The 10,517-nt window shown below is 38.7% G+C and overlaps 1 pseudogene; it reads right to left on the reverse strand.

Annotated features, from left to right (window-relative positions):
- Nucleotides 1–5,254: 5,254 nt before the first annotated feature.
- Nucleotides 5,255–6,370, reverse strand: LOC149175029 (tobamovirus multiplication protein 1 pseudogene; annotated as a pseudogene).
- Between the last annotated feature and the right edge of the window lie 4,147 nt (nt 6,371–10,517).

The raw sequence follows: 10,517 nt of genomic DNA on the forward strand, positions 1-10,517 counted from the left end.
TTTTGTATTAACTCAAATTCATAGGGGATGCCTATGCCTTTTTCATAGGAGGAACTACCCACCTTAGGCTTGGACTTCAATATTTGTAATGGTCAATAATAATTGTGTTAATTATTGTTTGATTTTTCACCTATGACGTAATCCACCTTTGTTTACCATGTTCTAAATCTTCAATTTTGTTAGGAACTACAATCAGTACTTTGAAAATAAATATATGCCACTGCTTGCTAGGGGGACCTAACAATGCCTACTACACCTTCTTAGAGACTTGATTTACCTTCATGATCCATGTTCTGAAAGTTCAATGTTGTAAAACTACCATTAGCACTTTAAAATAAATACATACCACTCCTTTCTAGTGGATACCTAATGGTACACACTATCTAGAGATAAAAAAAAAATGTTAACTACATAGAACGTAAACAATAGTGCATCAAAACCTCTCATGGATTCGTTTGAAAAGTCCTAAAAACTCCCCTTGCAAGCTTGAAATGCTCAAACAAATTCATGAAGGTTTTGCCTCTCACTTAATCGTTGAAAGTGAAACAATTAGCCAGTAGCTTTTATAAACAAATCCCTCTCTGGCAATATATCCTTCCCACCTATAGACCTCTTAACTGGAGCTTCTTTGGTTTTAGACATTGAATTGATCTGACCATATTACTATTCTTCAACCAGAAAGACTCATCTGTATGTGCCATCGGATTTAATTTCTCCACACTTCAACTATTTCCTCGATTATCTTTGGGTTCTTCAAGAGTTTTGGATTCTTTGCAATCCAGTTAAGAACAATCTTAACTTTTTCATGGGTTTAAAAACTGAATAGATATAGGCAAGTATATGCTTTAGTTCCAAGGTACTGGAAGAATCTTTTTCCAACAGTGGCAGTTTTACCAATAACTATACTTGTGCCATAATCAAGCAAAATTCCCTATGCAACATGAACAACTGGATGAATATCTATCATAAAGACCTTCCTTTTGCAATTTTAACTGTCAGGACCAACATTTGTTGCTATTGACCTCATAATGCATGTACAACATATAACATATAAGAACAATTCATCAAAGTTCTTCAGGTTGCCTAAACAGAGTTTAATGATCCCAAAGGTATTGGAGCACTTGCCAAGCTATTTAGTAACAATAGAGATGCAGAAATCCTCTTTCAACGGTAGTGGTCATCACTCAGCCGTAGCTTTTCAAAAACGACTTGAGAAGTCAGCTTATTCCTGTTCCTGAAAAAACTCAATCTGAACTGCAAAACTGGATGCCAGGAGAAAACAATTCTTAAAACCTTATACCTTTCTGTGTGTACAAACCCTAGATGCCGATAGCCTGCAAAAAAATCAGTCTCTCTGCCTTCTTCAATTGCTAAAGCAAATACAACTTTCTTCACTCCTTGAACCTTTTCCCAAAATGCAGCCCTTGACTTAAATCTTGAAACTGTGTCTGTCATAGAGCTGTCATAGAGCAGATAACAACATGCAAATCGCCTGACACGAGGACCCAATATCTTATTGAATTTTGTATCCCACTCTTGCACAGGCTGCTCAAGGTTCAACGGATGCAACCGATCCGAAATATGTTCAAGAAGATTGAATAATCAATGCGATCCGAAATATGTTCAAGGTTAATTAATCTAGTTAAAAATCAATTTGAATAACACAAATTAAAATTTCCCAAAACACAACTCCGAAAATAACCAATAACCAATGGGCCACAAATACACGTACACGGTGCTATATAGGATTGGATTTGAACAGACCAGGTTAAATTTGAGCAGACCATTAATTCAACAACCAGACATATACGGCTGGGTGCATTTATGCTCTATAAGCAAACTAGTCATTTCGAATCCATACCAAGAATCAAGAAAAATCTTGTTTACAATTGAATAATTAAATTATTATTTATTAAATAATTAAATAATTATCAATAACTTTAGGTGTCGAGGGCGGCTTCGTGCTCATTTTGTTCGTATGCCTCTTTGCAACCTGGAAAAGGTTGAAGTCTACCATATTTGGACGGCCATGCGAAGGTACAGCATATGATGATATCTACAGTTTAGATAAAATGAGATATCCTGGTTCTTATGAATTCTTTAATTTGTTTTTTTTTTTTTTCAATTCCACAGATTACTCCCCATATTACCTACTGTAAAGAAAGGAGGAGCCGTAAGAGGTGGGAATCTCATGTACGATTTTGAAGCGGAGATCATTTCAATGGAATGAACGACCGTAACGAATGTCAGCTCAATCGGAAGGGGAACTATGCGGAAGCTTTACAAAATTATTATGAAGCTATGCGACTGGAAACTGATCCTTATGATCGAAGTTATATACTATATAATATAGGTCTTGTGCATACAAGTAATGGGGAACATACGAAGGCTTTGGAATATTATTTCCAAGCATTAGAACGGAACCCATCCTTACCATTCCATTATAAGACCATTTAGTCGCTGAGAAAGGTATGTACTCTTCAAGGTCCATCAACTACAAATGATTTATCATCCAGCTTCTTGCCTAAAGAAATAGATGAAAAATCTAATGGAAGAAAAGACCCATTTGAACTTGAAGTTGTTGCAGGTTTGAACTCATAAGGGCCATATTTTACACCCCAAACCTGAGTTCCTTCATCATCATAGGCTCTGTTCCCAGCAGTGGACTTCTCCATTTTTGTAAATCGTAAGATCTGATGTGCAATGAGTTGCACCATTCTGCTAGTAATTAAAAAGGTGAAAAATAAATTAAATGTCTGGCCATAAAAACAAGATACAATCCAAAGAGCAGGAGTTCACATATACTTTCATGCATTTAGTCAATAAAATTTAATTCTTGTGTCAATCCCCAAAATCCACCATTCTTGGCAAACTTTCTTGGACATCTTTTCCATGTTGGTGATTGCAAATCTCCTAGATCTATACAATAAAAGAATATAAGTTCTTTCCTGATCATCCATCTGATAAGTATGTTGCACTCGTATAGATCAACCTCTTTTGATATTATTGGCTTCATTATAGAAACAAACAGTATAGATGTTTTTGAAGCAGGCACTATAGCAACCATGCAAAAAGACTTCACCAATATAGAGACAAGACACCAAAGAACCATGAAGCAGAGGGAGTAAACCCATATCCAGTTGTAAATCATATAAAAAGGATAAGAGAATGAAGCTAATTGCACAGCAAAAGGTGTAAAATTTAAACTGTAACCAAAGTTTTGATTCCTGCCCTCTAGCTTATAGGAGAAAATAAATGACACTTGAAGCAAAGAAAATAAAGGATACATAAATATATTCAATTATATTTGTCTGCAAGGTAAAACAACACACGCCAAAAAGGAATACTGCCTAATTAATATATATTTTACAAACTGCATTACTCTAATAATATAAGTGTGGCGAGAGACATCCTACAAAGATTAAACCAGCAAACGCCCGTAGAAAATAAAAACCACAGGTGAATTTGATTTTATCATATTTGACAACCGTTAAGCATGTGCATACCTATGAATTCAGGGAACCGCCGGGTGGGGTCGAACCTTCATACAGACAACGCTTTCCTCGCTCACAACGTGAAAGATTGATGTATTTGTCAGTTCCCCAGTCAGTACATGCTGTAGAATTGTTAGATACTCGCACACACATAGAGTTATCAATAATTTTTACAATAACGGTTCGAAGTTCAGCTCGGTTCTAGATCTGAGACGAGATCAAAACTACTGTTATACAGTTTGTTGCATCCTAATCAAAATCTGCAACCACCGCCCATGCAGTTTAATACAAACTGTCCACGTTGCATTTAAAACGTAGAGTTGTGAAATTTATATAAAATGATATGCCCGTCATTTTATTGTCATCTTGATTACACTTAATGGTACACTGTCCACATACCATTTTTTAATCTCGGAACAGTTAGTCAACACGATCTCATTGCCTGGTTTCCGAAACACTTTAAGTCCAGACCCCATTCCTATCTCTTTGCGTGACACTATCTCACTGACTGCATGCCTGTACCATTTTAGCCATTGTATTACTTCCATCTGTCTTCCTCTAGAAAACTCTTGTGATATACCATCATCTGTAGACACATCTGGTTGCTTTTTAGAATTGCTTTGAACACTGTTCCTCTGGACCAACAAATCAGCATCATACTGGGCACGTTTCTGTGGATTCGAGAGAATCTGCACTTCAAGTTCAAGTGACACCTACTATAATCAGGTAATCTAAATTCTTAGAACCCTGAATGATTTTTTTAATGATTCCAATGGCTGTTGAACTTTGCTTCTAAAGGTAATATCTCGTATGCGGTCAGAATACGGACGAATCGGCGAGAGAATAAATTGGCATCCGAATGTATGTGCAGGTCTGGATGAGTTTTTTTCGCGAGCTTCCTGAATGCTGCTTTGATTTCAACATCGCTGCAGTTGCTCGCCACTCCCAACACCTCGTACGCATTTCTATGGTCGTTATCCTCGCTGATTTCACCGTAATATCTCACTGACGACGACCCTACTCTGATCTTAATGAAAAATGATGAAAAGCATAATTCATTCGAATTGGTTATGAATCCCATCTTATTAGGACCTCTCAAATCGACCACCAGACAAGTGTTCGGGGGAAACGATAAGACCAGCTCTGCCCACGATGCCTCCTTTCCATGAACCGGATGTCGAATTATCAATCGACTCCCCTTTGGTTGTACATGTCGTGGAGTTGTGACCGTGCCCTGGACAAGTTTAGTTCGGAGTTCTATGATCACTGCTTAAAAGAATGATCGGTCATGGCTCCAAATTCTTCGGCTTTTCTTCCTTGGAAACTGAAAGCATTTGGAATCTCTGCATATCTTTTAAGAGGAATGTTATATTTATTGACAATTTGTTTTTGTTTTGAATATGAATATTAAGATAACCTCGACATTACTCAGATGCGTTGCAAAATTTTCATTCCACCAAAAATGCACACCTCTCTTCAGAGAGCCTGGTCCTGTTACTCTAATATATGTATAAGTTCAAAATGAACAACCACTTCTGAAAATTTAAACACACAATAATGGTTTAGTAACTTTCAAAATATTCAAGAGCCCTAGTAACTAGATTTCTGTGTTGAAAATAAATCAACTCCCTAACGCATTACAACATACAGAAGGAAAAAATGACATTCAACTTCCTCAGCACAGCCTCTTAACAATGTACACCATCTCTCCAAAAATACTAAATACACGCACCACCACCTACATCATTACTCGGACATCATCATCCTGTTGATGCACCACTACAAATTAATTAATTAGAAAGACCAAAACAGGTAATGCAATCCAGCAATTATCCTCCTTGGTGGATCAAGGATCTAACAGCCGAAGGCAGTTTGACAGATTTATCATCTTCAATGAATTGGGTGATACTGATTTGACATTCGCTTTGGGGGTAGCTTTCGGAGGATGAAAAGGACCAGTGCTGATGGAAGAATCTCTACCAACATGTAGTAAATGAAATTAAGAATAGGATGGTCCAAAACATCAAGGTCTGCATTCTTGTCAAATGCAGAAACAACAACCACAATGCACCTTACGACAAAGCAAGTGAAGCATATAGCTGTAACAAAGCCAACCTCATTTAGTTTCTTTCTCCGGCCTTTTGATTCAATTGGGAAACGCCTAAGCATAAAGAAAAGCCTTCCACCATAAAATAAGAAAACCAGCGCAACAAAGAGTGATACAACTGCAAAGAATAGTTTTGCAACTGCCTCAGATGCACTGTTATCTTCTACCCCAAGGTATATCCAGATGCATGCCTGTATAAAATATATACCACCATTGATTATGTAGTAGGCAGGCCGAAGACTATCTGTAGAAAGGCTTCTTGCCTGATAATAAATCTCAGCCCAAACAAGACAAGTAATGTATATGTAGAAAAGAACACAAGACCAGGAAGATCTAGCAGAACAACTGTTAAAACCTTTGGCCTCAGAATGAATATATCTTTATGAAATCCAAAGAGTATAGCGCGTACTCCATTTACAATAACATTCATAAAATGAAAAATCTTTTGCGTTGTCCACCCATACTCTGGTACCCGCAATTGAATACGAATGAGTTGTATCAGAGCCACCGCTGCAACCAGGGAATAAGCAGCACAGAGTGCGTAATAAATGCCGTCCTGCCACTTCTGGGATTCATCAACTTCATCCCACCAATCCGAGGCCGCCTCTAACTTTATTATACCCTCATGCCAAAACCTATGCCAGAATAACACATCCCTTCCCATGGTTCTAAATCCAAAAAAAACCTGCGTAAGTTACCTAACAACTATAGACTTATTCGGAAACTCTAAAGGCTCGAAAGCACTTGAGACCCAGATTTCTGAGGTTATTGGCTTGATGTCTCTATTTCTGATCTGTGACATAAATCCACTCCATTTCTGTCCATGAATTTGGATCATAATACAATATAGAGCTCTTAAAAATGTTCCTAAATTGCACATTTTTTTTTTTTTTTTTGAAACTTGAGTAAATTGATTTTAGAGAAATACCCACATAGCAAACAAAACTAGTTATGCATGCATGGGCCCATAGGCCTCAAGGGTTCAACTTGTGCTCTGATACCAAGTGTGAGGACCTAATCCAGACTATATACTTTTTTTTTTTTTTTTTTTTAACAGCAAATACATCCAGAAAAGAAACGCATTGAAATTCAAATTTATTTAGCACGCACATTCCTGCCACTCATTTCAGGAAACATATCATAACATTTTCATACTTTTAACTAAGATCAATAGTAATGAAATACATATGTACCGTTCACCAGAAGGCGAGACTCCACTTGCTCTGCTGTTGCTGGTATTCCCTTGTAGCTGGTCACCTCCGCGAGTGAATGATGGCGCACTTGATCTGAATGCGAAGACCCACCGGTTAACCTCCCACCTACTCCTTGGGTACTCTTCTTCCCCGCGGACCCCCGAGCTGCAATGGGGTTGTACAATGGAGGAAAGCACTAGCTGGTAGAGGAGAGCACACCTTGGCTCAAGAGTCCCCTCTCTAAAATCCTCTACCTCACCAAACTCACTATAGCTTCGTAATCACTGCTCTAACATCATCTCATCCATCCAACAATAGGGTTCCCAAAAGTCCCTTCTCCCATGGCTTGCCCCTTCTTTTATAGGAGTCCTCATAGGTGACACTTGTCATGTCATGCATAATTAATTATTTTTTTATAATTCAATAGCTTGATTATTCACCCACCCATGTGTCATTCTCACATCAAGGGTCTCCCAAAATTATTTACTTAATTTTTTATTTAAAACTAATATTTTCCTCACCTCAACAAGATTCCTATTTCTTCTCCTAGTTGTCTCTTTATTCCCCCCTTTTATTCCTTAATTTGTGTTCATTACTTGAAGTCAATTAATGAGTCAAGATTTTATCCCCAATCTACTCCCTAATTTAACTCAGGTTATCTCCTAGATGGATATTCTTATGTTGGTTGTTGACACATGGAGCTTCTCTACATTTCTCTAAATTTAATTTATTATTCTCATTTTAATTCACCTTCCCCTTTTCTTAATTAGGTTTAAATTAGTTTAGGATTAATCTTTATCCTTACCATTATGTTTGTCTTTCCCCTTTTTCCTAATTAAACCACATAATCTTCCTAGTATTTTCCAAAATGGGAAGGGTAGAGTTTTTAAGGTACTCTATTTTAATTCTTCCTATGATCCTCCTTATTCCAAGTTTTATTTTTGATTTAATTACATTGGTTTCTAATCATCATTTACCCTTGATGTAAATTTACTTAGTTTTCATTCCTTGCTTATATTTACTTATTATTATTTATTTTTAATGATTCCAAGGATGCCAAGTTTGGTTGTGCCCTTCAAGAACTTCCCTAGAAGTTCCAAGGGTGCTACACCTAATAGCTTATTTGTGATGTCAAGGGTGCCAGTTTGGTTGTGCCCTTCAAGAACTTCCCTAGAAGTTCCAAGGGTGCCACACCTAATAGTTTATTTGTGATGCCAAGGGTGCCAAGTTGGTCGTGCCCTTCAAGAAATTCCCCTGAAGTTCCAAGGGTGCCACACCACTTTCCCTTCAAGCATCCAGTGATTACGAGGGGAAAGTATAGTGCAACGTCATAGACCACTATCATCTCTTATGTTGCCTGCTATAGTGAGACTAATGGTGTCGGGGATCAAGGAATCCGCCTTGATGCGCGCCCCCCGGTAAAGTCCTCATGAGCGAACCAACTTTGGAACCTGCCCTCATGGCATCGTGATCTTCAAGGCGAAGGTGTTTCAACCCTTCCAGCCCAAGTCACGGCGGGAGTGCTAGTGGGTGAGATCAGGGACTCTGTCCCACCCCTCCCATGTAGTTCCATCCACTTGTACAACCCCATCACCCATATGTGAGTCATTCGGTCAAGCAACTAATCTGTGCCTGCAACCATTAATATATCATCATAATATAGTTAAACATATATGGCAGATTCCAAGATCGACTTAGACTTTCAAAGCTAAAGTAATATAAATTTTCATCAAACCAGGTGTTATCGACATGTCATATGCGAGTGCCTCTGATGGTTTCCTGCCATACTCAATAATCATCAGTAACAAGGTTTCTCAATGTTAGTCAATTATCATAATAGCATCATTAACAATTCCTGGTCATTCACATCATTGTCCATTGTAAGTCTGAACTAAAGTAAGTAGGTAACATAGGGGACACATCCCTCATGGCTATCATCAATAATCATCAATGGAAACATACATATTCATTAAGCTAATCAACATCGTAACATTGTAGAAATATACCTATCCATAAAATTTATCCTCGTTATGCTTTTAGTAGAGCGCATACATATTCTTTACTACCCTCATCATAATTTCAAATAGAGACCAACTTAACTATTTAATATTGCAATCATCAGAATACTGATAGATAAGATACATAACCATTCATGCTACCATAATATCAATGGAAAGCATTCATAAACATCACAACCATGAATATCTCAATCGCTAATAATAGTGTCATGGGTCCAGATCCTCAATTTGAGGTCCTCGAAGAATAGAGTGTCTAAGATAATGTCGTATTAGGGTCAGGAAACTAGAGTGGGCACTACAGCACGAATCCCAAGGACTCCAATCCTTCTTACTTTTGAGGCATCAACCCCAAGGACTCCAATCCTTCTTACTTCTGAGGCACCAACCCCAATGGTTCCAACCCAATCTTGTCAAGGCATGTTCAATAGTAATGTTCTGCTCTCAGAACTCTTCTTTACTGAGTTCTGTCTGTTTACAACTTCACTGTAGTCTCCAGGCTACAACATCAATGACAACTAGTCTTCTTATGAAGTAGTCTTTACAACTCTTCATACTGTCCACACAGAGTCTCCAATAGATGACCTCTGATAATGTCTCCACACAACTTTAGTGAGTCTACTATTACCTGCACTAAGCTCTGCATAAGAACCACCTTTCTGTTCGAGGCATATGTTCTCATTGTCACAGTGAATACTTCAGCATGACTGCTTCCCTGCTGACTACTTCTGCCCTTTGACTGTCTGCTGTCCTGTTGGTCCTTCGACCCTTTTTCTGTTCCGCTGGACACCTGCTGCTGCCTCTGTTTCCTCTAGCCTTTTCAACAACGTTCAACCCACCTTTGTTCTCTGTTTCTCCTGTTTTATCTTCCTGATGCCTCTGTCCGACGATTTCCTCTTTCCACTGGCTCTTGGGCTTCCTCCTCGGTCGCTGTAGTTTCCTCTGCCTTGCTTGATCCTCGGTTGCTGTGGCTTCCTCTGTACTGTCTTGCTTCTTCGGCTTCCCGATCCTTTGGCTTCCTTTGTCAATCAGGACGGCCCCTTCCGGCCACGTCACCATCACAATCACAGTCGGCATCGTTTAGGCCTCCTGAACTATCAGAACCGTTATCATAAGCCTTTTGGCCTAAAAACCCCGCGCAACACAATTATTTGAATCACACAGGAAATATATGAAAATCCGACTTAAACGCTAAAGGGCGGACTTCAAATACATTTTACCTCAATCTATTCCTGTATCGGATCTGCTACATATATCGCAATCGGCAGTTGTAAGTTCCTGATGGCTGATGGCTGATTCACTAGCGGATGCGACATGATATTAAAGAAAAACACAATGTTGCATCGGGTCCGCAACATTCATTGCAATTGGCGCTTGAAGGAGGACAACCCTTTGGGTATTGCACTATGCGAGCACTGATAGGGTGGATGCGATATAACATAAAACCTTCCATAATGTTGTCGTCGAGTTCGCAATGTATCGCAGTTGTATGATCTACCTATATATATCGCAATTCACATGGTTTAACGTGGCGAGGCTTAAGGCCCACATGCATAACGATATATATGAAATACACTTAAACGTACTTTGAAGCACTTACCCGGACTTCACCCATTTATATACCCGAACATATATGTCGTCGGGTCCGCACATACATATTGCAATCGGGGGTTTGGGTTGATGGCACATAACCGAACCGCCAATTATC

This window comes from Pinus tabuliformis, chromosome 4_1 (genome assembly GCF_031772625.1).
Source record: "Pinus tabuliformis cultivar Carrire ecotype Pingquan chromosome 4_1, CPIR1, whole genome shotgun sequence".
Classification (NCBI taxonomy): Eukaryota; Viridiplantae; Streptophyta; class Pinopsida; order Pinales; family Pinaceae; genus Pinus; species Pinus tabuliformis.